This window comes from Polypterus senegalus, chromosome 17, assembly GCF_016835505.1.
Source record: "Polypterus senegalus isolate Bchr_013 chromosome 17, ASM1683550v1, whole genome shotgun sequence".
NCBI classification, from domain to species: domain Eukaryota; kingdom Metazoa; phylum Chordata; class Cladistia; order Polypteriformes; family Polypteridae; genus Polypterus; species Polypterus senegalus.
Window position 1 is genome coordinate 27,218,755 of NC_053170.1, and position 25,177 is coordinate 27,243,931.

The window sequence follows — 25,177 nt, forward strand, 5'->3', positions numbered from 1 at the left end:
CAACACATTTTAACCTGACTTGGAATATTAGACGCTAAATGAGCTGTGAGAGAAGGTCTGCACAAATGGGAATATTCAGAGATAAACTCAGAGGTAAACGTTAAAGACAAAATTTTTCTATAACCATTGAATTCCCAAACATTTTTGTTACAAAGGCAAAAAGAGAGAAAAAGGGTCATTTATGGAATTGTATCATTAATTGAACAAATGCTGATAAGAATTCAAATTAGAGGATTTAAAAAATGCAGCCACCGCATGTTGTTCTTTCGCTTTCAGTGCCACTGAGGACCTAAGCCACTACACAAGTATGAAATATGGAGGAGTACTCAAATTTCAATTAATGAAAAAATATACAAATAAATACATGTATAATGAATGAAATGTGACAATAAATTAGTAATAAAAAAAATAATACAGGCATAACTAAACATAATATGTATTTGTTCAATTATTTCTTTGGTTACTTTTTTGTTTTTTGAAATAAACTTTGAAATGAAACGAGGGCGGGGTTTTGATTGGTGAATCATCAGTAGAGTGGAAGTAAACCTGGCCACATTTATACCAGATATTTCAGGTTCAGACTCCAGGATGAGAAATTCGGAGCTTCTTCAAGCAGCTTGTTCTTGTACTCATATCCACCACAGACACGCACGATTCTGGAGCTTCTGCTTCACTGACGCTTCACCAATCAAAACACAGGAATTACTGCAGCCCGCCCACTCAACTTTGACAGATGAAAATGACAGTTTTCAGTTGTAGACATATTCATGTTGCGTACGGTAATAGTGAAAGAAAGAAAGAGCAAAAGCCAAAATGTTATTAAACATTAAATTATGCTCATTTTTTGTTACATTTCACAATACATTTTTAACATGCATATTTATTTATTTAATTATTTATTTTCTGAAATATTCTTCCATAATTAAGCACTAAGATCCCTAGCACACACAAGAACTTTGCTCATCTTTCTACTGTACCAGAAATGGTTGTGGTATTGATGTGCTGTACTCCTGTGCAGCCTTCTCAGCTGTTTATTTCAAGAAGCAAAGTCAACATTAAATGTCAGGCCAAGTGCTATTTGTTTTTCTCTAATGTTTAACTTGTTGTCCTTTGCTGCCCATTGTATGGTATCTATGTGTGTTCTTTGGATAGTTATAAGCTGCTAGATTAAAGAACATAATTTTCACGAAGCACATATAGGACCCCCTTTGCAAAATACACAAGGCACAGTATACAAAAATAAATTGTTATTACTTTGTATTTTTACGTTCTATTAAACTGCTCTTGTGTACTAGGGGGTTCGTCTCCTGCTCGCTTCATTCACCAACCGCCCTGGCCGGTGTTACGCGCCAGCCACTTCGCGTCTCTGATGCTAGTGTGAAGAGGGGGACTGATCGCACCACAAAGAGACACGGTTGCTTATCTGAAACCCCCTCTTAAACAGGGATACAATGGGAAACAAATACAGTTGTTTTGTTTTAACCTCCTCTTTGCTCAATCAGCTGCTGGTTTGCTGCTGCTGCCGTGCCATGTGATCTGCATCTCACACGGTGCTTTGAACATTTAAAAGCCTGTACAGCAGCTGTCTTTGATATCTACTCCTTGTCTTTTACTTCTGGCCCCGTGCATGGTTAAATCCCTTGGCACAGAGTCTTGTCTTGTGGGATGTGAGTTATTAATATTTTAGTTTATAATTTAAAAATGGAATTAGAATCTGAAAATCTAACAACAGGGTGGCATGGTGGCGCAGTGAGTAGCGCTGCTGCCTCGCAGTTAGGAGACCCGGGTTCACTTCCCGGGCCCTCCCTGCGTAGAGTTTGCATGTTCTCCCCGTGTCTGCGTGGGTTTCCTCGCATAGTCCAAAGACATGCAGGTTAGGTGCATTGCCAATCCTAAATTGTCGCTAGTGTGTGTTTGGTGTGTGTGTGTGTGCCCTGTGGTGGGCTTGCGCCCTGCCCAGGTTTGTTTCCTGCCTTGCACCCTGTGTTGGCTGGGATTGGCTCCAGCAAACCCCCGTGACCCTGTAGTTAGGATATAGCGGGTTGGATAATGGATGGATGGAAATCTAACAACATCACATTAAAGTATGATAAATTCTGAAAAGAATGATAGCAAACATATGTAGGTTTTAAAATAAGCCCAATTTAAAGTGTGAGAAAAAATGTGACATAAAAACATCACATTAAATCGTTGCACTTTTAGGCTGAGGATTTTATATATATATATATATACTAGCAAAATACCAGCCATGGAGAAGTAGTGTGTTAAAGAAGCAATGAAAAGAAAAGGAAACATTTTGAAAATAACGTAACCTGATTGTCAATGTAATTGTTTTGTCACTGTTGTGAGTGATGAGTGTTGCTGTCATATATATATATATATATATATATTTACACACACACACACATAAACATATATATATACATATCTATACATATACACATATATACATACATATACTGTATATATCTACATATATACACACACATATATACATACATACACACACAAATACATATCTATACATACACACATACATACACACACACACACATATATAAACATATATATACATATACATACATATCTACATATATACACACACAGCTATTTCGTATCAGTGCAATACGCTGTTTGTTAAAACGGTTGACTCCCGCTCTTACGTGCAATAACAAATCAAATCATTCAGTTGTCTTTGCTCATATGTCATTTTAGAGCTGGACGCCTGGCATCTTTTTTTGGCCACAAGTTCGTTTCTGTTTGGTGTGAGGTTCTGTGTTGTGGAGATTCTCAGGATGGATTGCAGGTGCTCATCAGTGAGGCGACTCCTGTGTGCTGTTTTGTTAGTCTTTATCACTGAGAAGAGCTTCTCACACAGATATGTGCTGCCAAACATGCACAAGGTTCGAGCCGCATGTAGACGGACTTTTTTTGTTCTTCAAAGTCACCAAAGCGCCGTGCAAACTCAGTGCGCAATAACTCTAGCTTCGCAATAACTTGCAGCATCATAAGGTAGACTTGATTAACGCGGTAAGTGTTGGGCAAGGCAGCTGAAGCGCTGCATTATGGGATCTGTAGTTTATTGTGTTACCAGCGCTTCATATACCGGGCCATTAATAACAATAATACAGTATATAAAATGATCTCGGGCGGATATAATTACGCCGGGCGGATGTGGCCCGCCCTTGAGTTTGACACATATGGACTAAATAGAACTTGAAAAGATATATTTTTCAAATGTGATCGCGCAATTCAGATAGAGTTGGCACACTACAGCCTGCATGCCTCAATGAGTCATCCTCCCCTCGCTCTTACTTTTTTACCGTTCATCTAATGAATACACTGAGTATGGCTTTACCAAAACAATCATTGATGGCGAATAAAGTATCCATTATTCGAGTATGTAGATCGGGTTATATATATATACATACATATATATATACCCGCGTATCGCAGCGGAGAAGTAGTGTGTTAAAAAGCTAGAAAAGAAAAGGGAACATTTTAAAAATAACGTAACATGACTGTCAATATACAGTATTTGTTTTGTGAGTGTTACTGAGTGTTGCTGTCATCAAGGATTTGATTATCATTATTTCTTTCAATCAGGTTCGTATTTGTAGGATGTGTTGTGTTCAAGTTACATTCCGTGTTTGTCAATCGTTGTAAAGATGACAGGTTTCATTCATCGATTCGTTTCTTACTGCATCAATAAACAGCTCGTCTTCTTCTTTATCTGAGACCTGACACACTGCATGCACGGGTTTTTTACACTGTCTTCCTTTAGCGGGACATTGACTTTTTCCACCGTGTGCTTTGTTTCCGCAGTAGCTGGATTTATGAATATGCTTATCAGGCGCTTCATATTTTTGCTGCCTTTTCAATTGTGTAATTGGTTTTGTTCAGCTCTTTGGAACTGTTGCTTTTATCTGTGCACTGCGTCAGTTCACGTGAGCCGCTCGGTGTACATGCATCGAAGGTTCCCAGCTGTGCTGGTGCCATCTCGTGCTATGTCCATGGCTGTATTTAATGTTACCTTAGTCCTGGCACTTAAAACTTTCTCTCGCAGTTTCGCTGAGTTTGTGTCAAACACCACCCTGACCATCTCATCTTCCTCTCCATAAGCACAGTCCTTCACCCGTGAATATTTACCCGTGGCAGTTTGCTATTGGATTGCCGCTGACGGACGGCCTTATATGGGCAGGCACTAAATTACAAGCGCCAGCGAAGCCTGTCTATGAACTTAATTTAAAGTGTAGGTTTACATGTGCTTTGTTTCAGTAGCAGAACTCATGAATATGGTTGTATATGTCACTCGCTCGCTTCTTATTGTTTCGCTGCCTTCTCAATTATATAATGCATGTTTTCTTCAGCGCTTTTTTTAGGTCTTCCTGGTTTTCTATGTACTGCGTGATTACGTGGGAGGCGTGATGATGTCACACGAAACTCCGCCCCCACGGCGTTCAAGCTCATCTCCATTACAGTAAATGGAGAAAAACTGCTTCCAGTTATGACCATTACGCGTAGAATTTCGATATAAAACCTGCCCAACTTTTGTAAGGAAGCTGTAAGGAATGAACCTGCCAAATTTCAGCCTTCCACCCACACGGGAAGTTGGAGAATTAGTGATGAGTCAGTGAGTGAGTGAGTCAGTGAGTGAGTGAGTGAGTGAGGGCTTTGCCTTTTATTAGTATAGATATATATAGAGTAGATTCTGACTGTGACAGAACTGGTACAACTGACCGTGGCTGATGACTGGTTGTTGTAGATTAACGCAAATCTTTGCAAACATAATGCAAGGTGGGATGTTGGGGTCGTGTTTGAAGTAAATGACAATGGTAGCATGGAGAATCTTGGAAAGAGCTTGAATTTCAGCTTCACCACTATAAACTCCAGATGTTGCCATGTTATTGACAGGTGTTGTACTTGGAATATTCAGCATAACTGAGCTTTTAAAATAAATTTGTATTGTTTTTATCTATGCCTAGTTTGTTTTTCTATGCTTAGTGTTTACTTTTGTTTCTGTGACACTTGTGTAAGAAATGTAAAATAATGCAATAAATGATAAAACGGTATTTTTTATATGCTCATACAGACAGATTTCATTCACAGTTCCCAAAGTTAAGGGTTAATAACTTGTGTGATTCCAGTATTTTATCAGTAACAGGCATACATACTCCTTGCAAGTAATAATAGAGAAACTGTGAGACAACAAGAAGAAAATGTTATAGTGCCGTTAGGCTGTTTGCATAGCGTAGTCCTATAAGCCGGATGAGATTATTTTTTATTTCTATCTGCATCTTTAGATTGTTAAAAAGCTGTACCAAAATGATAAACTTACTGAATCCTAATTACTCAACACTGTTATATTTGCATAACAGGTATATGTGAAGGATTTGAGCAAGATAACATCAGTTGTAGATAAAAAGTCAAGGCAATCACGACACGGTGTATGGCTTATAGGAGGACTCTCTGAGACCATTACTGGCTGTAAGCTACCTTCTAACAGACAAGTGCTAAGTCGATTTTTTCATTTGCATACTGTTGAGAAGAAAACAGTCCAGCATGGACATTTCACAGGACTTCCTTGTGGACAATCCTGATTCATGGGACAGTAATGAAGCATATATTTCAGCTCAGAGCAATGTCAAACACCTGAAAGTGGTCAATGTTGCAGCGTAGAATTGGATGGCACTGATTCAGTCATTCAATTTGCCATTCAAAAAACCAAGAAAAACAGAAACAGTACCTCCTACAAGTTGTAGAAGACCATCGCAAACAGTTTCCAGCATCAACAAAAACTCTGTTAACTGAAAAGCTCTGAAGAGCTGGACAGAACAGTCATATCAGCATGCATGTTTCTGTATAATGAATATAGAAAAATTCTGATCTCTTGTGTCACCAGTAAATATTGTTTGATTGTCATAAAATAACTAGAGGATCAAATCTGGGGGCTAAGACGTGAGAACATAAAAACTTTGATTTTCACTGGCACCCTAATGTGGATTATAATTCTGTCCTTATTTGTTATTTTGCTTTGGTGTCCTTAAAAATGATTCACATCTTATTGTTATTTTTATGCACCACCTTCTTTTTCTGCAATTTTTAGGGACTTTGCTTGCGGTTGCTTGCCTGATTGTTACCATGCGGTAACTGAAACTGTGCAACATGTGACATCATCATCATCGTAACAGTACAAAAGGTCAACTTCAGGCTATTCCAGGTTGTCCAAGATTGGGGATACTTTATAATGTTTCTGACAATGTGTCAGTAAGACAAGTTAAATCAGTAAGAGTCACATGGGAGGGTGCAGACTGCACAGGGTGACACCCACATGACTGTGTATAAAATTTTTGCACAGAGTTTTGGACTAAAATCCCCAAGGGGGACTGTATATACCCCACACTAACCCCAAACGCGTTATGAAATGATTGCGTGTTTGTGGGCCGAAATCATCAAGAGAATTAATAGTGGGAATTACCTCACTGCATGAAACAGCCAGGTGTCCACGTGCTGCACAGTTTAAATTATGATCAACTGTTAAGCAGCTCTATTCATCAAGTTACTCAGGGGCCTTTGGGAGTTGTAATCTGGCCTTGGTTACTGCACTGAGTGACACAAACCCTTGTGACGTCCCTGACTAAGGACCAAGACTTTGGTGTTTTAGCACTGAGCCTCAGGTCCATGAGTGTTTAAGTTCCTAGTTTTGATCGTGTACTTTGATTAACTACTATGATTTTTTCCTTTTCCTTGTCAATTGGGGACCTCCATGTCACATGACTGGCAATGAGCATGATGTCTGTAAACAACATTACTGTATCCACAGAAAGACAGTCACAAAATCCAAAAAAACAAAACACAAATGACAACGTGGTTACATCACCATCACTGTAATAAGGGTAAAATAAACAATAAGAAAGGTGTTCAAAAGGTCCAAAGATACAATGAAATTATTTCCAGGATTTTTAAAATAAGGATTCCACACAGTACATGTTATTCTAGCCTTGTGAAGACATGTGTTCGATAGCAAAAGCTGCTAGGAGTTACTAACGTCTCTTTTGAAACAATGGCTAGCAGCTGTTTCTAAACAATTATAAACCCAAAATAGCTTTGCTTGCTTCAATTATTAGAGGAATCAGTAATCAGATAAAGGAACCTTTGACAGTTTGGAGAGAATTGAGCAGACTTTGAAATTTTTACTTAGAAAAGAACTGGCATTAGATATCCTTGTAGCAGTGTTTGAAATCGCCATACAACCAGCTCAGATTTTGGAAAAAAAATCCGTAATTTCACCAGGGTGTAGTTTCAGAATCCCATCATTCTATTGGACCTCATGACCTCCCAGAGATCTAAGCAGAGAGATAGCTTAGGGCCTCCCTCACCCCGCCCTCCATTCCAAAATAGTTTCTGTATATCAGTGCGCATTCAGATCTCCAAGGGATGACCCCTCCAGACCCCAACTAGCTGAAACTGTTTTAATTGTTGACAGCCAAAACGCCAGGGAGAACCACCAGTTCTTTTTTCCCCCAACTTCAACCACTGTTTTTTAGCAAGCAAACCCAGAAAAAAAAATAAACAATCTTAAAATATTTCCCTATACTAACTTAATCTCTGCAGCCGTCACTACACACTAAATCGTTGGTTATGTGCCATACATGCCACACCCACAAGATCAATAATGGATATTGTCACCATAAACAAGATGTCAGCCTCGACAGATACACAACAAAAATGGTGTGAAGGTGACATCATAAAAATAATGATAACATTTTAATAAATGAAAGTAACATTCGCCAAAATAAAAAAAATATTAATATAGAAATAAAAAAAGGAACATGTTCTTTACAAATATTCTAAAAAATGTTATGTGTCCTAAACTGGGATGATTTTATAACTGATTTTACACTTTTTAACATGATAAAGTTTCATGTGTTTGAACCAGGGTACATTATATACAAATGGGGACCCAAAATTTCCAAAATCAGTCAATTGCACAGAGTAGGGTGTAGTTCCCAATTGGGTCACTAGGTGCTGAATGCCAACAAGTTTGTGTAATCAGTCTCCCGAGTGGCATCGTGCTGTGCTGATCAAGTGCTTATTTCTGGTGTTTATTAGAACTTTAGAACAACAACATTAGAACAATCTAGACGAGAAGAGGCCATTCCACCCAACAAATCTCACCAGTCCTAGCCATATAATTATTCTAAAAAAAGCATCAAGTCTAGTTATGAAAGTCCCTAAAGATTTACTGTCTACCAAGCTACTTGGTAACGTATCTCAAGTATCTGTGGTTCTCTGTGTGAAGAAAATTTTTTAAATGTTTGTGCAACGTTTACCCTTAACAAGTTTCCATCTGTCCCCCCATGAACTCGTTTTAAAATAACAGTCACAATCCACTGAACTAACTCCCTTCATAATTTAAAACACCTCAGTCATGTCTCCTCTTAATCTCCTTTTGTTTAAGCTGTGTGAACGCTGGCCCGGACACACACAGACGGACATCATAAGTTCACCCAACACACTGTTTATTTACAATATTTACAATTTTACGTGCATCAACCCCAGTGCCTCTTGCACCGATTCCCCCAAAGTCCAGGGCCCACAGTCTCTGTGCCTTCTTTTCCTGGCCGCCTCCAGTCCTCTCCCCAGCTCAGTCTCGCTACCTCCCGACATCCACCAATGACTGGAGGCGGCCCCTCTTATAGGAACCGGATGGGCTCCAGCTGCTTCCCGCAATTGTCTTGGCCACACCCCTGTGTGGCAGAAGTGCCGGCTGCGCACCCGGAAGCCGTCCGGGTGTCCCCTGTCTTCTTCCCCCCGGCACTTCCTGGTGTGGCGGAAGTGCCGGCTCCCGGGATAAATAGGCACTGGGGCGCCGCCTGGCGGTGGCCACGGGTCCCTACAGGGCTGGGCTTCCAAGCCCCCTACCCAAGGCCTCCTGCATAACCAGGACGGACGCCCCCTCTCGGTCTGGAGGAGGCACAAGCCCTCCTCTCGTCCTCCTGGGCATCACCACAGCTGAAAAGGCTCAGCCCCTTTAAAGCTTTCCTTGTAGCACTGGAATCAGCCTAGTCGCTCTTCTCTGGACCTTTTCTAGTGCTGCTATGTCCTTTTTGTAACGTGGAGACCAAAACTGCACACAGTACTCCAGATGAGGCCTCACCAGTGTGTTATAAAGCTTCAGAATAACCTCCTGTGACTTGTACTCCACACATCAAGGCACTATATAACTTAACATTCTGTTAGCCATCTTAATGGATTCCAAACACTACGTGGAAGTTGATAGTGTAGAGTTCACTCCGACTCCTAAATCCTTCTCATAAGGTGTACTCTCGATTTTCAGACCTCCCGTTGTGTATTCAAACCTAACATTTTTACTTCCTATGTATAATATTTTACATTTACTTATATTAAATTTCATCTGCCACAAATTTGCCCAAGCCTGTATGCTGTCCAAGTCCCTCTGAAGCGATTCAATGGATTCTCGATTATCTGCCAATCCACCAATCTTGGTATTATCTGCAAACATAACCAGCTTGTTAGTTATATTCCTGTCCAAATCGTTTATATATATTATACAGTATATATGTGTCTGAGCCACTTCTGCACTCCTCTACAAACATTACCGTGAACTCCCACTACTTTTAGTTGGATGCCTAACCTCTCATGTGGCACCTTAACGCTACTCCACAGTCTTGGAGGAGACTTCAGCGATTTTCATTCTCCAATTCACCATCAAAGATTTTCAAGAAATAACGATAATCACGTTTTTTAAATTTGTTAAGTTTGGGCAGATTTTATTAGCGACATTACATTGAACTGCTGTGACGTCTATGGGAAAGTATCAGGAAAAACATCTGGGGAAAGAGGTGCACCCATAACTGGGATCTGCGCAGTGACGACACACCTGCAAAGAGTTTTTAACCAAACACAATGTGGTTGGTTTGCACCCCCTGTATTTACTCGATCTCACTCCCCTTAACTTTTTTTGTTCCAAAAATAAAAATTAAGACCAGAGGGAAAAAGATTTGCTACCGTAGAAGAAACCCAGGAAAAAGCGAAGGAGTTGCTAGAAATGGTAACGACAAAAGGTGAATGTAGAAAATGTTAGCAGGACTGGGAGAAGCAGAGGGACAAGTGTGCTGCATCTCAACAAGAGAATTTGAATCTAAATGAAAGGGAATTGTTCCAAGCTTTATAAAAAATTTTTTTAAATTCCAGGAATTTTGGGGTCTCCCATGTATTATTTACTGATTATAATATATATTTCTAAACACTTGAAATATTTATATGAAATTATTTTTTTCACTTTCAAGTAATAAACAATTACAAGCCTCAGAGGCAGTCTTTTAAGGAAAATATAGTATATTCCAATCAAGTTTTAAATTCTTTACAAATGTTCTGCTAGGAAGTGCTAATACATTGTACTTAGCAAGAAAATCAGCAATGAATTTTTGATGGAAATATCTGTAAAAAGCTCATGGAAACACAGTCAAACCAGTTTCCTTCCCACCACTTTAAATCTGAATCACTGAGTGACAGCAAAAGAGTGACGGAGAGAATGTGTCTCATGCTGCTCATGGCACTCAATATGTCTTATCGTAAGTACTGAAAGTAAACCACCCAACAGAAGCCTGTTGAGCAGACTTAATGGAGGCCTTTGATTCAGTCACAAGGTAGGTTGTAATAAAAAAATCGGTCTACTGTAAATGTGGGCTTCAAAGTAAATATGGAAAGCATTGGTGACAGAAATAGCAGAACGTATCTGGTTCAGTTTATAAATTACCTCTGAGCTTCTGTCATCAATATGATGCCCTCTAAGACGGCTGTGTCAACATTATTAAACTGGGTGACACAGTTGTTCAGTGGGTAGCACTGTTGTGTGAATCACTCTTCGGTAACTGACATCATGATGTTTCGCCCCATGTGTACGTGGGTTTTCTTGGGGTACTCTGGTTCACTACCACAACCAAAATATTTACATTTTAGGTACTTGTGTGATTCAAATTGCCGTGTTCTGTGCCTGACACCACCTCCAGGGTTGGTTCTTACCTTCTTGACCGTAATAACACTAAAGTAGTGTGACCGCACAGAGGGCGTCAGTGAGCCCCAGACCTCAGGCACAGTCACACAACCCACAATACATGAATAAAATAAAGAAAATGTAATTCACCAAGTTCCTTTTACAGACCTCTTTTCAGCAATGTGCCACAATTACACAATAAATGAACCATAAACCAATAATTCTTTCTCCTGTTGCCTTCCGACTCTGACTTGTACATGTGTGGCAGCGGACTTCCATTTATGCCAGATCCAGGAATGCTTCCGGGGCAACACTACATCTTCTAGGAAGCACTTATTGGCCGTAACAAAAATAGGGAGGTCCTCCCCCAAAAGCATTCCCTATTAGAACATAGGGACCCCTACAGGGCTGCACCTCTGGACTCCATGTCCAAAGCACCCCTGCAGGTGTTCTGACTGGGGATCACTGCCATCTGACATATGGGGAATGGAACTCCTCCCAAGTTTCGGCTTCCGCTGCTCCATTCATTATTTTATATCTGATGGGCACAAAGTTATCTTTTCGTCCTGCCGACCAATCCATCTGTCGGTCCTCCTGTGCAGGTTTTAAACCCTACACCTCCCTGACCTATTTGTACTTTACACTAGTAATAAGTGTGTGGAGAAGATTCATCAAGGAATGATTAGTAACACTTCAGTTAAGGTACTGCAAAAACGCATCTATTAGTCATTTACTCTTATGTGATACGATAATATGACCTTCGTGAAACCTATAAAACATCACTAGATCGGTTATTCATCTTTGGCATATTGACGTGATGGTAAAATGACTTTTAAATACGAAGGCCTCACAGGTTTTACACTAAATATGCAATACCAAAAGAAATGCGTTTCAGTCAGACCACTGCAGAGTAAAGTTTTGTTAGCAGGTCACATTGCAGAGATGAATAAACACTTTACTGATGCTTTGTAAGTGTTATAAAGACCCAGAGAAGGGTTTATTAAGGCCTTGTTACATGACAGTAAATGAGTAATAGAAGCACTTTTGCAGTACGTAAAGTGTTGCTAAATGATTATCCTCAAAATCACGAGACGTACTGTACTGTATACAACACACTTGAGACCATATTAGTGAAATGAAATGAATTGTTAATGAAAGTTAAGCTACTCATGAAAGAATAATCTAGAAATGAACAGGCAGCTTGGCTCTAATCCACTCCCACTTAATGGTTTCACACAGGCGCCTGCACTTTTACAGGATTTGAGATATGGATTGTGTCACAAACTCGACAAAGAGCCATAGCAAGATTTGGGGCAGCCACCCGTATATTGTTTCCTGGCTGCAAAACTGAATGAAGTAATAGCACTGATCTGGACAAATCAGAGTCCAAAACAGAACTGAGGGGATAGGGGAAAAGTGGCGGCTTTTAAATGACATCAGAGGGGCCAGAACCAGAAGGGTCTTCACTCATAGGCTCGGACCCGGAAGTGACGTCAAAGGGGTCAAACCAGAATTGACGTCATCAGGGCCAGGCAGAATTTCCCGTGAACGGTCAGCAGAAAAGCAAGAAAAAGAGTCAGTGCGCTCGGCCCCATCCCGGTCTGGCTTGGAATTACCCTCATTCAAGCCCTTCAGCTGCCTCCCATGCGCACGTGTGTGACAATTAGTAATATTATCGATTTTTCTAGATCAGTGTTTCCCAGATTTTGTGGTATCACGACCCAGTATTTTTTACATGCCAGTGAAAAGACATGTGAGGGGGGGTGGGGGTTTGGTCCCCCCTCTTTGAATTTAGTGTGAATTTAGGGGTAACTATTGACCTGAATTTTAAATCACATATTAATCAAATTACTAGGACTAAGAAATATAGCAAAAGTTAGACCTCTTATAACATTGCAAGATGCTGAAAAATTAGTTCACGCGTTTGTTTTCAGTCGGCTAGATTACTGTAACGCACTCCTCTCAGGAGCACCAAAAAAAGACATCAATCGATTGCAATGAGTGCAGAATGCAGCTGCCAGAATCTTAACTAGGAAAAGAAAATCCGAGCACATCTCTCCAGTTCTGATGTCACTACACTGGTTACCTGTGTCCTTTAGAATTGACTTTAAAATACTGTTTATGGTTTACAAAGCCTTAAATAGCTTAAAAAGCTCCATCTTATATTTCAGAATGTCTTACACCTTACACTCCAAATCGTAACCTTAGATCTTCAAATGAGTGTCTGCTTATTATTCTGAGGCCTAAACTTAAAAGAAGTGGTGAGGCGGTCTTCTGCTGTTATGCACCTAAAATCTACAGTAGAATAGCTTACGGGCAGAAATTCGCCAGGCTAATACAATGGAGCACTTTAAAAAACTGCTGAAAACACATTACTTTAAGACGGCTTTCTCATAGCTTCATCTTATTTTAATCCTGATACTCTGCATATGCATTTAATTATCAATATCATTCCTGGTGGCTCTGTAATTCATACTAACCCCTACTCTCTCTTCTGTTCTTTTTCCGGTTAGATCGCCACCACCACCTAATCAAAGCACCGTGATGTCCCTACATTGATAGATTAAAGGTCAGAAGTCCACATGACCGTCATCATCAAGTTCTTCCATGTGAACCCTGAATACAATGAGGACTGATTGTGAGGTCATTTATTTTCGGTAGAATGCTAGGTGGTCTCATGGCCTTGAACCCCTGCAGATTTAAATTTTTTTCTCCAGCCATCTGGAGTTTTTTTCTGTCCCCCCCGGCCATCGAACTTTACTTTTATCCTATGATAATTAGTGTTCTCGAATTCTATTTTCTTGTTTATTTTGTCTTTTTTCTCTTTCTTCATCATGTAAAGAACTTTGAGCTACATCATTTGGATGAAAAATGTGCTATAGAAATAAATGTTGTTGTTGTTGTTGAAAGTCTGATAAAGCGTGTGGGCTGGTCCCCCTCGGTGAATCGAGCATGATCGTCAATGCGAGGGTCCCGTGTGATCACCACATCGTCAGATGAATCAGCCACGATTGTCAATGCTTTCCCTCCTTGGTGAATCGAGTCCGATCATCGGACTGGTGGATGGGTTTTAGTCAGGACTCAGCCAATGATCCCCCTGCGATGCTGCCGCTGTGAATCGAGCGCGGTCGTTGGGAGTGGTGAGGAGGAGGTCAGCCACGGCCCTCCAGCAATGCCACTGTCACCCACAGGTTCTACACTGAATCCATTTATAACCAAATCTCAATAAATTAAGTACAGTGCATCCCTCATTAAAACAAATGACATTTTTTTTTGGTCATGCAGAAAGTGCCTCATAAACTAAAATGGGGGTCTCAAAAGAGGCTACCCTACTACCTTGCTGTTTTTACCTCTGTGAATAAAAAAATATTTTCCAGCTGGAAAAAAAACAGTTAAAGAATTCTTTTATAAATGTATGCATGCTAAGTAAAAACATTCTCAGGCTATCAGAACAATTTTCCGATTCTGTTCTCTGTATTGAGCCTCGTTTCCAATAGTTACAAACCAATTTTTCTTGCGAGACTTAAAAGGGAAATCAAGAAGAGAGAGACAAAAAAAATATATGAATGAATCAACTCACACATTCATGATTAAAAATAAACCTCATTCATCACATCAATCTTTGAATAACATTCCACTATCAGTGAATCAAATCTGACCTTGCACTCATGTGCCGCACAGGAGCTAATCCCGCCACAAGAGAGACAGACGAGCAGCGCTCAACCAACTCGTCACAAAAAACGAACACTGGAGTTTCACCTTCCACCTCAAATGGATAAACTTTCTCTTGTTTTTCTTCTTGCTACCGGAGGTTACAAGGGCAACTTATTCTTCTGAGGGTATTTTTAAACAAAAAAGGAAATTGGAAATCACACCCAGTTATTCCCCTGCTAAGAGGAATTCTATGACACAAGTATTTGAAAATATGTATCATCTACTCAACTGCAAACCACAAGAGATCACAGAGCACAATCAACAGCGACTCATCCAGCTGGCCAGCCAGCCATTTTACTGAACCTGCATGCTGTATTTTTAAGGTAAAGGAAGGTCTTAGGCCTTCACACGGCAATAGCAGGTGTTAACCCAGGAAATGAGGAGAGTGCATTGTATACATATGCATACGTATAAACCCATATACATTTGGAGTTGTGTACCAGGGCATTCAAAAAAATAAATAAAAGACACACACACTGAGATGATTTAGAGCTGTGGTTCTCAACCTTATGGTGGTCCCCCTATATACCACGAGAATATGTAAGGCCCCTAATGGACCCCGTGATCATCAGAGGTGACTGTGTGCAGAGGGTACAGACCTATAAATACCTGGGAGTGCAGCTGGATGATAAATTGGAATGGACTGCCAATGCTCTGTGTAAGAAAGGACAGAGCAAACTATACTTCCTTAGAAGGCTGGCATCCTTCAACATCTGCAATAAGATGCTGCAGATGTTCTATCAGACGGTTGTGGCGAGTGCCCTCTTCTATGCGGTGATGTGCTGGGAAGACAGCATAAAGAAGAAGGACGCCTCATGCCTGGACAAACTGGTGAGGAGGGCAGGCTCTATTGTAGGCATGGAGCTGGACAGTTTGACATCCGTGGCAGAGCAATGGGCACTGAGCAGGCTCATGTCAATCATGGAGAATCCACTGCATCCACTGAACAGGATCATCTCCAGGCAGAGGAGTAGCTTCAGTGACAGACTGCTGTCATCATCCTGCTCCACTGACAGACTGAGGAGATCGTTCATCCGCCACACTATGCGACTCTTCAATTCCACCCGGGGGGGTAAATGTTAACATTATACAAAGTTATTGTCTGTTTTTATCTGCATTTTTATTACTCTTTAATTTAATATTGTTTTTTTGTATCAGTATGCTGCTGTTGGATTATGTGAATTTTCCCTAGGGATTAATAAAGTATCTATCTATCTATGTGAGGGCGTCCCTATGTACGCCATGATATTCACCTTCTTGTACTTTCTTACTGTCTTTTATGGTTAAACATCTCTCAGTCCGTCATTGTCCCACCCACTACATCCTAAAACAGGGTCACAGGGGTCTGCTGGATCCCAATCCCAGCCAACACAGGGCGCAAGGCAGGAACAAACCCCGGGCAGGGTGCCAGCCCACCGCAGGGCATGGGTAAACATAATCTTGCATTTACTAACAGAAGCATATTTGCTGCTAGTGCTGTTACACTGTCTGTTTTTTTTTCTAAACCATAATACAGAATTAACAGGATATTTTAAAAACAGCCTGTATATTTTTGTGAAATAAAAGTTATTTTTTACTAGTGCCTTATATTACTAATCACAACACAAAATGAGTAGGCATTTTCTGGGATAAATAATCAGTAATTACCGGAACACAGAATTTGTCACTGCAGATATTTTTTGATAATAAAAGCTCCTCACTACTCATGTGGCTTAAATATGGCTCCTTAAATTGAGCATAAAGTATGGGAAGCACAGTGCTGGCAATGCTGCCTGGCAAGGAGGACGATGGGATTGCATGTTCTCCCTGTGGCCACGTGGGGTTTCCTCCCACAATCCAAAGACATGCAGGTTAATTGAATCAGTGATGTTAAACTGGCCCTAGTGCATGTGCGTGAGTGTGTGTGTGTGTGTGTGTGTGTGTGTGTGTGTGCGTGTGTGTGCGTGAGTGTGTGTGTTTGGGAGGTCAGAAGATCAAAAGCACTGCTTATGTGAAGGATTTAGGAGTCGTAGTGGACTCGACATTATCAACTGCTAGATAGTGTTCAGAAGCCATTAAGAAGACTAACAGAATGTCAGATTATATGGCGCCTTGATGTGTGGAGTACAAGTCCGACGAGGTTCTGCTCAAGCTTTATAACTCACTGCTGAGGCTTCATCTGGAATGCTGTGTGCAGTTGTGGTCTTCAGGATACAAAAAGGACAGCACTGGAAAAGGTCCAGAGAAGAGCGACTGGGCTGAGTCCAGGGCTACAGGGGATGAGTTATGAAGAAAGATTATAAGAGCTGAACCTTTACAGTTTAAGCAAAAGAAAATTAAGAGGAGACATGACTGAAGCGTTTAAAATTATGACGTGGATCGAGACTGTTACTTTAAAATGTGCTCAGCAAGAACACAGCTGTAAACTTGTTAAAGGTAAAATCTCACAAACATTAGGAACTTTTCCTTCTCATAAAGAACCAGAGACACATGGAACAAACTACCAAGTAGTGAGGAAGACAGTAGGGCTCCAGGGACCTTTAAACTCGGCTTGATGTTAATTTGGAAGAATTAAGTGGACAGGACTGGCACGTTTTACTAGATTTAAAGGCTCATTCTTGTGTAGATTGTTCTAATGCTCCTGCTTTGTGTCCAATGCTTTCTGAAGTAGGCTCAAGCTTCCCTGCAATCCTGCTCAGGAAAAAATGGGTTTAGAAGATGGATGTTATGTCTCAGTGCTTTGGAAACAAGCAAAAAAAAAAAAAAAAATCAAAGTCTCATCTCATCTCATGGCAGAAATAAGGTTTCTTCACAGGGTGGCTGGTCTTACACTCTGTGATAAGGTGAAAAGAACAGCGATTTGGCAGACCCTTCAGATCGAGAAGTGCCAGTTGAGGTGGTCTGGGCATGTTATAAGAATGCCACCCTGGGTGTCCTCTCTAGAGGTGCTCAAAGACCCTGTGAGAGACCCAGGATACACTGAAGTCACTGCAGACATTTTTTCATAAGTTAATTACAGAAGCTCCTTCGTTATACTTTGGATTCTGTACATTTGACACAAGTGGGAAAACATAAATGTGTTTTCTATCCACGTTCAACATTCAACAATCAATTTGTCAGAAAAGACGAAAGAGTCATGTAGGGCAGTGGCAGCAGTAATGTAAGATGTGGAAGGATTGCCAGCCATGACACCTGCACAGTTTCAAAAAGTACGCAGAGTGGCAGTAGTGACATGTCGAGCTGCCAACTCGCTTATGAGACTGTCACATTTTTGTAAAGTTCTTTTTGGCAGTGCGGCATGTCACCGTCCTTTCACTTTTTCTTGTTAAATCATTACAAGCAGACCTTTTCCACTCTGACTACAAGTTAGTAGTTGCAGCGTGCAGATAAACACAGGTGACCACTAAAACTGCAAATTTCTGTGTGTGTGTGTGTGTGGCGTCCATCCGATTTTTGTCCGGACCTGATGCGGTCAGTGAAGACGCACTTTATTGCCAGGTGTAAATGTAATCCGGTAAACCATATATGGATACAATCAATATTTGAAACTCACTTCAAAGGGGGTCTTTAAAAAAACAAACAGTCATTGTGGGCCATATGAAACAGGTTTTCAGTACTGATGAAGTGGGCATCATTATCTTTTCATAAGGTTGGTATCCGTTACTGCAGCTTGTTTTTTTGTGATTTAAGTTTTTGGTTGCTATTTTCTCATTATTTTCAGTCAATTTATGTCTCCATTAGAAGTTTACTAAGGCCGCCTTGCAGGTGGTTGGGAGGTACCTAATAACCATATCGTAAAGAAGAGGAAAAAATGAAGCTTTCAGTGCAAAATCCACACCAAGTCAGTCAGGATTTGTTCAGTACTGTTCCATTCATGGAATTAACCACAGCTCTCAACCAGTTGACACAACTCTTGTTATAAATCCAGGGATATTCACAGTGTTCCCCATATTTCCAGTGAACTCAAAACACAAATAAACAAATGGCCTAAAAGAGGCTAAAGTCTATTATACCTGTTTCTCTTAGCTCTCAGAAAAACAGTCAGTTCATTTGGGCCGACGGGAATGTAACAAATTTGAACAACACTTCTTGCATTTAGCATCATGGCAGACTTCTCCCACTATGTCCTTTATCAGGCTTTCCCCCACCCACTACTAGCGACAAAACCCACCTCAACTATACATTAAAACCACAAAAAAACACCCTGAGGTTCTGTCATTTTGTCTTTTAATTCTTTTTTTTTTTTTAATAAAAACGAAAAGAAATCTTGCACCTAACCAGCCCCGGAACAATGCGTTATTTTTCAGCCCTCAGATTTAAAGCAGCATCCAACTATGTCACTGCTCACACCCTAATTAGTCACCTCGCGTATTCTAGAATGCAGCTGAGGAACTCTGTAACAAATGGCCACCAAGGCCGCAAAGCTGTGAGCCAAGGGTTCAGGTTCCCCATGCAAAAATAAATGTAACTTCTACTGACTCAAATGTCAAAGAAAATGACTTGAAATTGGTCCTACAATCCAAATCATTCAACACTGCCGCCCTCATTGGTATCTCAGTTTTGCTTAAGAAACTCTAGAAGTAAGGAAATGAGAGATCTTCACTAACACAAGTCACTCACAAGCAAAAAAAGGTCCCCACAGGGCTCAGGAGAGTTGTAAAAGGTCTCTAGGACATATTCTTCGTCATCTTCCAGATCCCGGACTCTTTCAGGTTATTGGGATAGCAAAGGAAGGTGCTTGGCTGGCTTTACACTGCAAAGCTAAAAGAGGCTTATGACCCACTGAGCTCTTGTGCTTTTGGGTCTTTATAGTGATATGTATTTACTCTTATTCTATATTAATTAATGTTGACTTATTTTTCTTACTGTGTCTTTTATTTTTCTATTCTTCATTATGTAAAGCACTTTGAGCTACTTTTTGTATAAAAATGTGCTATATAAATAAATGTTGTTGTTGTTATTGTATGTAGCTCAGTATTGACTGAGGGGTGCTCAAAGTAGGGCATGTTGTTATGGAGGCAATTCTGCATAGCACGGTGCGAGTAGAGTGTGAGAGACACAGAGACAGCACAGCTGAAGTCACCAGGAAGCAGACCAATTCGCATTGCTAAGTAGGACCCTCAATGAACAGCTAGTGGGGGATCTTCTTTAAGCTTATGCTGTAGGAAAGCTGCTTCCGAGGGTCTCTGTGATCCTGTTATCATGAAATTTTAGCTGACCACCAGCAGTTACCAAATCGCAAAATGTGTGACCTGGGAAGAATTGTGGTGTCATTCCAAAACAAAATACAGTAATCCCTCCTTGATCGAGGGTGTTGTGTTCCAGACCCCCCCGTGATAGGTGAAAATCCACGAAGTAGAAACCATATGTTTGTATGGTTATTTTTATATATTTTAAGCCCTTATAAACTCTCCCACATTGTTTATAAATATTCCCTGCACAGTTATACAGCGTAATCCCTTTGTATTCTCTTAGATATTAGGTAAGATTCATTGAAATTATGTATGTAAACACACTGTTTATATACAGTAAAACCCAAATATTATTTTAATAGTATCAAGTGTCTCCGATATCACATATGTTACAGCCATTACGATAGACAGGCCACCAGCAATAAATACGTACAATGCAAGAAAAACTGTATACAGTAAATGTGTGTACAGTGACACTAAACGTACGTACATGTACTAAGTACTGTAAGTAGAAAATTAATTATAGTTACTCACCAACAATGATACGATGACTTGTCCAATAACGATGAGTTTAGTTTTACTGCACAACAAAGGAGAGCGTTACAGCTCTTCTAAAGGAGCCTCTTCAAGCAACTGTGTAGCACCGCCGTTATTCTTCTTCAATCCAAATCCCTAAAGCAGATTCCATCCAGACTACTGCCTTATTACATCCACTTACAACTCGTTTTGCACCCTGGTTGAAAGGACACTGCGGCCATAGATCTTATATTCTTTTCCTACTTTTTAAATAAAAAGAATCATAGCCTCATTAATGCCGTAATGGCGTCCTACAGCGGTGTAGCTTTTCCCTTCTTCCAACACATCCAAAACGTTTACCTTTTCAGCAATCATTAACATCTTCTGTTGGCGCTTGGGCACGGCCCCTGAAGCAGTAGCAGGAGCAGATCGTTTTGGAGCCATAATGAAGGGCTTGACTATGCGCAAAGATAAGCACAAAAGAGCACAAAAGTTAACTCTTTACACAGCGAAACACTTTGATGCTGAATGAGCGAGACGAGACTTCCTGGTTAACGCCGCAGAATCGAATTCAGCGCTCCGTCGCTGAGCCATTCAGCACACAGGAACTTAACTGCGTGCTCTGATTGGTTAGCTTCTCAGCCATCCGCCAATAGCGTCCCTTGTATGAAATCAACTGGGCAAACCAACTGAGGAAGCATGTACAGGAAGTAAAAAGACCCATTGTCCGCAGAACCCATGAAGCAGTGAAAAATCTGCATTATATATTTAGATATGCTTACATGTTTAGAGAAGCTGCTTCTGAGGGCCCCTGTAATTCAGTCATCACAGATTGCAGCTGACCACCAGCAGTTACCATAGTACAAAATGTGCAAACTGGGATGGATTGTGGAGTGATTCCACAACAAAATACTTGGCGTAGTTGGCAGGATTTGCACTATGAAAGGACGTAGTGTGTAGGCAATGTTGTGCAGTATGGTGGGGACATGAGTGAGAGAGGGAGACAAGCTGATGTCTGTTGTATTTCAGCTAGGGACAATTCTTGCTTCATGTATTTTTCATTCATTTCTGAGTCTTCGATGTACAGTATGTTAATGTTACTTTATTATTATATACTTTATCTCTTGTGCTTGTGTTTTATGGGTGGTTCCCAAAGAGATAGAGCCACCTGCCTATCAGCTCAAGGGATTACACTCAGCTCTAATAAGGCAGGAGTAACCAGCAGTTCACTTGAATGTGTCGGGGAGTGATGAGTTCTTGCTTTTGTGATTTTCTTGTGCTTTGTTATTTACTTGATTTTTAATCTCTGTGCTGTGTACTTTGGCCATTCTTTGTATTTCATATTGGGATTTTGTTTGTCTTGTACAGCCTTTGCTGGCAACTCCATTTTCCTTCATGCTCCACAGAACTGTTATTTGTGCTACAGAACATTTATTATTAATACATCATTTTATTTTATAAAGATCCTGTTTTTGCCCTTACTGCTAGATGGGGTTTGATGGTAATATTCCTCACTAGTGGACATTTTTGGAATTTTTTTGTAACTTTGTCATTGGGAACTCTCAAGCATCATAACAATGTTACCAGGAAGCATTCCACTTTGCATTGCTTAGTCGGTCCATGCACAAATAGTGAAGTTCTCCTTTAGCTTATACTTTTTTACTTTACTTATACTTCTTATACTATGCTTCTGAGAACTGTCGTAATCCAGTCGTCACAATTTCAAGGCTGACCACCAGCAGTTACCACAGTGCAAAATGTGCAACGTGGAGTGAATTAGGGTGTGATTCCGTGAAAAAATACTTGGCGTAGTCAGCAAGATTTCCACTTTGGAAGGGTAGAGTGTGTAGGAGATGCTGTGCAGTATGGTAGGGGTTAAATGACAAAGCGAGCTCAGCTGATATCATTCAGAAGTGCTTGGCTTTATGTTGCTTAAGTCAGTCCCTGTGCAGATAGTGAAGTTCTCCTTTAGTTTATATTTTAGAGAAGCTGCTTCTGATGGCCTTTGTAATAAAAACATTTCAGTCTGGGAATGAGCACCAGGAGTTATCAAAACGCAAAATGTGCAACCTGGGATGGGTCATGGTGCGATTCAAAAGACAAAGCAACCAACATCTCAAGAGGTGATTTGCTTGTGTCTATAAAATAAATTCTTCCAGCACTGGACACATTCTGACAAACGAAGTGATCCACATTACATGGAAACCAGTGAGTGAGAACAGTAACACCAGGAATGAAAATGACTCGATTTTACTTAGTTGTTATGCTAAAGACCAGAACTAGAGGGTTAAAAACAACGAACTTCAACAAAAAGACAAGAGAGGGTCTGGGACATAGCATGATGACTTTAGGATGGTTATACTACCATTTAACAAAGCAAAAATGTCTCGTTGGAACTATCATCAGCAGAAGAATATTAAGTGGGCTTCTTAGATGTAGTATCACTGATTGGGCACTTAGCCTGATGTATCACAGCACATAACAACGATAAAGATGTGACGGGGTGATGACAGGTCCAAGAAGGCTCACATGCCCATTGGGAAGGTGAACAGGTGGGCGACAGGCTGTCAAAGTGCCAACTCTGATTCATGTCAGAATGACAAGAGCGTTACATTAAATATGCAACAGATATTGCTGTATCTCCTCTTGGTTCTTTGTAGAATAAGCAGTTAATACAAGTTTAAACCCAAAATCAGTAAACAGCAACTAAAAGAAACCTTATTATTAAATACAATTCACAATATAATACCCACACAAACAATATAAAATACAAATTTGTACATTTCTGCAAGAACAGATACTTTTGAATGATTAAGTAGATGCACCCTAACACTAATTAATGTAAATTATTTTGCAAGGTCAAATTAACTAATGACTCAGAAATTAGTTTCAATGCAAACCTGCTGTAATCCAAATCCAGAATAAAGTTATGCTGGGTAAATAGCTAGCTGTAATAAACAGTCAAGTAAAACTAGAGGCTGGAGCAGCACAACTCTCTTTGAACACATCAATAGCCCAAATCTGTAAAGAGCAGATATATATATATATATATATATATATATATATATATATATATATATATATATATATATATATATATATATATATATATATATATACACACACAGTGGAACCTTAGTTCATGACCATAATTCGTTCCAAAACTCTGGTCATAACCCGATTTGGTTGTGAACCGAAGTAATTTCCCCCATAGGATTGTATGTAAGTACAATTTATCTGTTCCAGACGGTACAAACTGTATGTAAATATATTTTTTTAAAGATTTTTAGGCACAAATATAGTTAATTAACCATACCATAGAATGCACAGCGTAATAGTAAACTAAATGTAAAAACATTGAATAACACTGAGAAAACCTTGAACAACAGAGAAAACTAACACTGCAAAAGTTCTCACTATAGCGCTATGAACCGCTCGCTAAAAACACTTTTTTTTAAGCACAGGGAAAAAAATTAACATTTGAAAAAACCGTAATTTAATAAACCACCAAAAAAAGAAACATTGCAACAATGCACGCTACGAATCGATCGCTGTAAACAGAAGTGAAGTGGAGGTTAAAATCCAACAGAAAAAAGTCTTCATTACCCCTGTGACCCTGTATTTGGATTCAGCGGGTTAGAAAATGGATGGATGGATGGATAAATACGAGGTCAAAACAATGCTCGAATCTGTCTCTTTAAGAACAAGCCCGGTGCATTCTTTAACTGCCTTTTCTGCCTTATGTGTCCAGCCCTCTTTCACTCATGTGTGTGTGTGTGTGTCTCTCTCTCACTCTCGCTGCACAGGGAATGCACAGGGAGAGACTGAACACAAGCTGAAATCATCGGCGCACACAACCGAAAGGAAAACTGGCTTGTTCGTATACCGAGTGTGTGGTCGTGAACAGATGCAAAAGTTTGCCATGGGGGCTGCCAGGGGACGCTGCAGGGAGGCACAGGGATTTGTATTTTTCATATAGCCTGGGCTGAAGAAAAAGGAGTTTTCATCTGACCCGGAAGTGCTAGGGAATTACATGAACTGAAGGACAGAAGCACTTCCGGGTCAAGGACTATTTAAAGGACTGTGGGAAACCCAGCAGACAGAGCCAAGTTGGGTGAAAGTGTGATGGAGCTGCTGGGTGGAGTGGAGGATTGTTTATTGTGTGATTATTATTATGATTATTATAGTAGATTTGTGTGGATTGTGGAGGTGCTTTGTGCACTTTATTGGAAGAATTTAAATTATTTCTGATATTTTACCTGGTGTCTGAATGTGTTGTCTGAGGGTATATACATACAGTATTGTATCTATGGCCGGCTTGTCAGCCCGGCCAATACCCCCAGGCCCCCAGATGGAGCTCTCCCTGCAGCATGGAGGTGCCAGGGATACCAGCAGGGAATCATGGACGATGGAGTTTTCCTTTACAGCCCTGCTGGATACCACAGGGGCCAACAGAGGACGCTGCAGGGAGGCCCAGAGAGTCGTTAATGCCCTATAACCCGGAAGTGCGTCTTAGTCACAGCGACAGGGGAGATGACGTATGTCCAGGATGAAGAAGAGGATTTTTATCTGACCCGGAAGTGATAAGGAGTCACATGGACTGAAGGATGAAAAACACTTCCGGGTCAGGGACTATAAAAGAGACTGAGAAACACCAGAGCGTTGAGCTGAGCTGGGTGGAAGGGTGGCAATGCGTCTGGAAGTGGTGGATTGGTTTATTGAGAATTGTATTGTTATTTAATGAGTATTGTAGAGA

At 40.4% G+C, this 25,177-nt stretch overlaps 1 protein-coding gene across 4 annotated transcripts in view; it reads right to left on the reverse strand.

The window, feature by feature from the left end:
• The window catches only part of LOC120517927 (transcription factor HIVEP3), a 512,318-nt gene that overhangs the window by 220,107 nt on the left and 267,034 nt on the right, over positions 1 to 25,177 (reverse strand). The gene's annotated exons all lie outside the window — the stretch shown is intronic.